Source organism: Lepidothrix coronata, unplaced genomic scaffold (genome assembly GCF_001604755.1).
Source record: "Lepidothrix coronata isolate B3197 unplaced genomic scaffold, Lepidothrix_coronata-1.0 Scaffold175, whole genome shotgun sequence".
Classification (NCBI taxonomy): domain Eukaryota; kingdom Metazoa; phylum Chordata; class Aves; order Passeriformes; family Pipridae; genus Lepidothrix; species Lepidothrix coronata.
The window spans coordinates 1,310,449-1,317,584 of record NW_016690355.1 but is presented as its reverse complement, the minus strand read 5'-3'; the positions used below and the strand labels follow the sequence as shown (position 1 = coordinate 1,317,584).

The window sequence follows — 7,136 nt, the reverse complement described above, 5'->3', positions numbered from 1 at the left end:
TACTATTTGGATGTCACATTAAAAGTCTGCCTAAATGGTGATATAAAACCATGTTACATGGCACTTTGTTTTTAAAAGTGAGTTTTCTCATTGGATCTCAGTGGATCAACACATCAATTTGGCACAGCTGGTTTGTGATAAAATGGGAATAATCAATGTTTCTTCATTCTTATTCTAACTGATGAGCTTGCAGTAACAAATAGGGAAATACAGTTGCAGTCTGAAAGGAATCTACTTCCAGATTTCTGCATCTGAATCCTTACATTTTCAGATGAATAGCAATAATCTGACAAATGAAATACTAATGCTCAGGGCCCTTAATGAATCCAGGAATACATCTGCAATGTGTCTTTCATTTCAAACTGACAGTTATTAAAACTTTGCCTATAGTTATGGAAACCAAAAAAAAAAAGCGACTGAAAAGTTAATATTTGATTTACTTACTAAAATTTTATATTGGGAATAAATTTGCAAAATTCAGGCAACATCTTTTTGTTGAGAAAATTACTTTGTGCACAAAATTACTCAAGATAATTGCATGATTTTAAAGAAAAGAAATTGAATTGTATTTAGACAGAAAGCAGGTTAAGCAAGTATAAATTTGATACGTGCTAAGGGAGGAAGTTTTACAAGTTACTTTAGTCTTGTTGTTGATGAGAGAAAAACACAGGCAACTATTGTGATGAGAACAAGTATAAGACAATTTTTTTTTTTACATTTCTGTCCTCCAGCAAAACTTATGAATTGAATTTTCATTTCTCTGTGTGTTTGATTTATTGCTGTTATATTCCAGGTTTGCATTTTTTCAGCATGTCCAGACAGTCACACCTATTTATAAGTGGAGCAAGAAAGAGAATGTGGTAGGGTTGATTTGGGTTTACCAAATGTTTACTCATGAAGAAGTATAGCTTTGTGTAAGAAAATTGCCATATATCTTACCATCCTACATTATTTCTGCAGCATCCAGAGGTGGTAGATGGGTGCACTGGAGAGGCATCTACAGTTCTGTCCCTGCAGAGAAAGCATTTGTGGGTGGAAAAGGGAGGAGACAAAATCTTTTAAGATTACTATGAAATTTAAAACTTTATGTATATTTGATTGACATCTCTAAGACAAAAGAAAGTGAAGGCTTTTATTCCCTCAATAGTGGAAAGGATCAAACTTGAAAAATAATAGGCAGGGTTGTTTTTTGTTTTTTTGTTGGTTTTTTTTTTTTTGAAAGTAGGAAACAACAGAGTGTAGTCATAAGACTGTAATAAATCACAGTCCTAAATTATCAAATTACAGTCACTTTATAACATCTCTGAAAATTCATATTACTGTGTCTGTAAGGAAATTGTATTGTAGGGGTCCTATTGATAGGAAACCGATTTAGCCTTGTATACCAGGCATACTTCTATAGATGGACAGTGTTTGGAGGAAAAACAACCTAATGACAATTTGTAGCTACTTTAGCAGTGAACCAGATTGACTCTTTTTACAATCCATCCCCAAATTCACAGCTACTTTCCCCGTTTTCTGCTCACACTGCCATCCCCTTTGCTGCAAATAAAAAAACCTTTGTTTGAACTGGTGATTTCCCTGTAAAGAGAAGGGTATTTCATTACAAATGTCCCCCTTAAGGCACTTGGGGTTGAGCTTTTGCTGATTGTGCCTGTTGTGCCACAAGCAGTGAGTGGAGCTTGGCTCTGTGTGGTGAGAATGACTTGTCTGACTGGGTTTTACTTCTGTCTGCAGCTCACCCCTCCTGTGTGGCACTACACCTGCAACTCTCTATGAGAAGAAACCATTATTATTTTACTCACTGCTAGATTTCCAAAATACCAGGAACATTTGGAACATATGTCCTGCCTTACTCTGCAGATATCACGGCAGAGCTTTAATAGAAGTTCACTCCTATGGAGCACAAAAACATCCACCCAATGTTTGCTTCCAATTTCAGTTACAAAAAATTAATCCACGTTGCTGGAGAGACTTCTAGTTTCTAACACCCCTAATATAGTGTGAGTTTGCCAGGGGAATTTACTCTCAAGGTGATGGATGCTTCGTTTTGTTAGAAAGAGGCTGGGGGAAGGAGTAACCCAAATACCCAAATCCAATGATATTTGTGTTCCTGCCCTGAGGAAAAAATATCCTTTGCCTCAAATCTGAGAATTGCTTTCAATGTGTGTGTGCTAGCAAGTAATGCTCTTCAAGTACCTAAGATCTGTCTGGGACACTAAGGAACAGGGCTCATTTACTACCAAAAATGGACTGATCTGAGAGCAGCTGATTTCTTCTGCTTTAGATGTGGATGAAAAAGAAAATTACTGAACCCGGAATTCAACCTAAATATCAACAGAGGGTAAAATGTTCCTGGACCCTGCTATAGAGCATATTATTAATTGAATTTAATGTAAATCAAATCAAATCACATTTATTTTTATTAAATGCGGTAGAAATCAGATACAGGCAGTTCCCTTCTGAGAATCCAGTTAAGTAGATCACCTGATACCACAAGTTGGAATTTACAAGCAGAGAGCCCCACAGATGTTTTCACACAGTCCTTTTAATTAGGTGTTTTGATCACCTCCTCTGAAGAAGGCTCCTTGTTCACCACAGTACCCCTAAGTTTAGTTATCCTGTTTGTCCTACAGTATATCTGTCTGGTGCCACTCGATGCCAAAGATGTTTTAAACAGATTAAATTGCACACCATTTCTCTTAATTCCAATTCAGAGTTTTTTCCCACAACATAATCCCTCTCCTAAATTAGAAAAAAGCCTCTTACTTTTTGTCACTTGCTCATTTACAAGATCAACAAATTACCTCTAGCAGCCTTCTGTCTTGAAAATGATCCTTTCAGTGTAATTTTTGAAAATTAAATATTGTCCTTTTCTACTCTTAGCTCCTGTTTTGGTATGGTAGCAATTATTTTACTTTGTTCTAGATAGGTCTGGTCCACAGCAGTAACTTTGCCTAATAAAGATTCTTTTTTCTATAAGTACTTTACTAATTTACTTCCTATAATATTGCACTACTCTTCACTCTGCTCTGTGAACTGCCAAGCTCTCTGTCATTCTTTCCTTCAAAATCTACCCCAGCAATTCCCAGCTTGTGTGTCTCTTCCCTCTTATAAAGAGTTATGAGAGACTGAGGAGGGAAATAAGCATAAATAATAATAATAATGGCACACGAATACACTCAACTGTGAAGCACAGTTGTGAGTCAGGAAAAAATCAAAAAGTACCTCGTGATACCTTATTGCTCCATACAGGGGTGATGGATTCTTTTTGGCAAAGAGCTGCAGAATTGGGTTTTTTTTCCCCCTAAACTGTGATTGTGCTATGCAGTGTTTGGCATCTGAAGTGCATCAGAAATTAAGAGTTTTCATTCATGCAAGTACCCAAATGTAGCTTTACAGGGAAAACATTTTTTTCTCAGCTAATTAAATAGGTGGGTTATGAATGTGGTGACTGAAAGTTTGGAAAACAAAAGGAAGTGACAAGAGAGACATTTCTGAACAAAGCCAGTGGCGGTAAAGGAGTTGGCAGCTGAACTAAGACAGTAACTATTGGGTCTGAAAGGAATTTTCTATTACGGACAGATTTCTCTGTCAGGAAAGTACAGCAGGCCTTTTGAGGGTCTCCTTACATGTTTTTGGGGCTTGATAATGAAGAAAAGATGAATCTGTGACCGGTGGTATGAGAGCAGGGATGGGAAGTTCAGAGTCACTTTTGTCTCATGAAAACATTCTTCTCCTCTGGAATTAGTTTTATTTGGCAACATGATTTTATTGCTATTTTTAGTCAGTGGGTTTGTCAGTGAAGATATTTTAAAATGTTAGAGAGTTGTCATTGCTCAGACGTGGAGGGAACAGTCTCTGCATATTCCTAGTTGAAACCAAACTTTTTGGAAAACCTCCATCCATGACTTTTTAAGACTGAGTTGTTAAGTTATGAAATAGGTTGTATTTCATAGACTGGAGAAAGTCAACTGGACCCTGAGAAATCAGCAGAAGGAGGAGGGTGTGTGTAATAGCTGGTGAGAGGATGAGTGTAAATCAGCAGTGAAATAGAGCTGTGAAAATAGGAAATGTCATCCAGTGATGGCTGAATCTCCAGCTGAGGCAGGGAAGTTGCTGTTCCATTGTGCAGACACAGGTGAGGTCAGATCTGGAACAGTGCACCCACTGCTGACCACTCTTGTTCAATAACTGACCTAAAATTGGGATAACTGCACAGAAGGGCAACGTAAAGAGAACATCTTATGAGAGGAGAAAGCCTGCCTTTCCTTGCTTGTCTTCAGCTGCAAGGTAGAGAGTGAAAGAATTCAATTGCCAGCTAGAAATATCTCTGGAGGGGAAGCCAGGTGAAAATAACTGTTTAAGCCAAATAAGTGAGCTGCAGAAACCAGTAGGTGTAATTTAGCCTAGAAGGTATCATTATTAATTAATAAATTTAGATTCCTAACTGCTGGAACAACAATGAAACCATTCTGGAAGAGTCCAAACAGCTAAATGCTTTTATGAATTTAAAAAGTTTGAAAAAAGAGTAGCATAAGATGCCTGCAAAGCACCAGGACTTGATGAAAAAGATGGTGATTAACTACAGGCAGAATATGGGGTCTGTGCAGTGTCAAAGAGCTTGGAGAATATTCAGAATTTCCACGCATGATGGAGCCTATAGCTTTCAAAAGATAACATACCTTAATAAAATTCAATTTATTGCCAAAACTTTTACTGCTATAGCAGCCTCAATTAGCATCCTTGCTGGCAGTATCAGGAAATTAAGGGTGTAATGAACACAGCTCTTCCTGACCCTGTCAAAGCCCATCCCTCAAGGTCAATATTAGTGCATGGTGCTTGGGCTGTACAGGGACATGCACATGGTCAGTTCCTGCTGAAATTCCTCTGTGAATGGATGAAAGGTTTCATTGCCCTCTGCTGAAAATGGAGAGGCAAATCCAGCATCATTTGTGAGCAGAAAAACTAGCCTTGAGCTGACATAAATACTGGTACAGTGCATCCTTGAGAGCTCCCAAGGCAAAGGAAATACAGTGTAATTGTGGGTCCACTTCATGTGTTAGAAATGCAATTCCCGTTTAAACCTCATTCTAAAAATCTGCATTAGTCTTTAAACACAGAATTACTTTTCAAGATTACACAGTAAAGCTTTTAGTTTTCTTAATTTAATTTTCAGAACTCTTTGATCGTACAGCAGCGGAGAGGCAACTACTTTCTTGTTCTATCTTTTACCTCTTCGTTTAATTAAAAAGTTTTATTGTTGTCACTCTCCAGGAGAAGAATAACGATTTTTAGAATAAAAGGAATGTCATTCACACATGAAGTCATGCTGCTTCCTAAGTACAAATGATGCTAATATAAAACAGATATTTAGAAAACAAAGACATGGACCCCATCCCAGAAAGGTGGAGGAGTCTCTTAAATTATTCTTAACTGGATGTATTTTTTATTGACATAAAAACATTTTATTTTTTGCCTGATCTGAAAAGATAATCTTGTTGTAAAAGGCAAATGATTATTAATTCTAATGTGTATTTTAGTCTGTAGAAATGTTAAGTCTTTAATAAACTCTGAGCACTAAGCAATAAGGAGTCAGTCTCAAGTCAAACCTCAGGCCTTTGTAACTGCTGTGTTTGTGGATGTGTATTTGTATATCCATGTGTGTGTGTATTTGTATATCTGTGTGTGTGTATGTGTGCCTGTGCCTGATCAGAGCAAACCCATTTGGTTCTATGACTGCAAAACAAGCTTTATTTGAATTATCGAACCTTGAGATACAAAGTTACACGAAATAACCTAAATTAAATCCCCAGAAGTACAGATTGTAGACTAGAGTACATCCAATATTTTAGCAACTTATTTTCAATGTATTTGGTGTTGGCCTTGTCCCTGCTGATGAAATGCATATATGCATAAATAAGTGTGTATGCTTCTGTATACACACAGGGTTTTTGGCTATTTTCATTACAAATTAAACATTTACTTTGCAGGAGTGATTTTTACTTTGCACATATTCTGTACTATGCACATTTTGATTTATATAGACCTGAATGTTAAGTGTGTGTTTTTAAAAGTGTTCTTAAAGTACAGCTGGGATGCAGAATGACAGTGAAGGACAAGACAGGAATTTGGGATTATTTTGATAAATAGAAACCCTTGTCAGGAATGGAGTTATCCCTCAGGCATCTTATAGGTAAAATTTATTCTGCCTTATGGCCTGGTGATGGACTGCATGACCTTTCAGATTCTCCTCCGGCCCTATTTTATGATTCTGAGATCAATTCATTTTGGCATTTGACAGCTGCTGTACATAGACTATAGATGATTCCCTGCCTTTAATATTTTTAATACTTTTTTTAATTCACAGATTTTACACTTGAAACATTTTAGTTGCATATAAAATGTATTCTTACTTAAGATGGCAAAAATAAAGGGTATGGGTTTCATTTGGCTGTTTAGCAAAGGTATTCTTTCCAGCCTAAAACATGTTACAATGCTGAATTTTTATGAGAGGTTACAAGGCTATAAATTAATGCTCTTTAGCATAAAGATATCTCCAGGTTTATATGCAGTTGATCCAATGTTATTCCCATTAGTGTTAATAACTGGGAGATAATTCACTTCATTCAGAAAATGAAATCCTGATTCTTGAAGTAGTTTTAGTGACATTCAGCCTGGAATCAGATTATTCTTTACAGCATGTTAAAGTCATGGCAAGGTGGTCCTCAGCTTGCAAGTGTAATTTGTTCTCACAAATAGGTAATCTTGTTAAAATATTGTCAGGTTAATCAAAATTGATTTGCGTGTACTAAACCCAGTGAATGCTAATAAAGTATCGGGTTAGGAAGCTTTAGTAGCAGTTTTAAGTCTTTGATAGTTTCCCATTTTTCTTGGATGGAATGACTCACTGGATTTGTGGAAACATTTTAAAGCCTGAACACCATTCCAAGGCTGGATACAAATGCACCACAGACTAAAGCATCTCCTTTAGAAATGCGTTTTCAAAAACCTGAGAGTGTGGATCACTGTATTTGTTATACCTCATATGCAATGAATTGTTTTCCAAATCATGTGAGTGCTTTGTGGTTTTGCCACTCTGTTATTTGTAACTTCCTTGCCATTTTTTACAAATG

The 7,136-nt window shown here is 36.7% G+C and overlaps 1 protein-coding gene across 5 annotated transcripts in view; it reads left to right on the top strand.

The window, feature by feature from the left end:
• The window catches only part of LRP1B (LDL receptor related protein 1B), a 675,815-nt gene that overhangs the window by 416,428 nt on the left and 252,251 nt on the right, over positions 1–7,136 (top strand). The gene's annotated exons all lie outside the window — the stretch shown is intronic.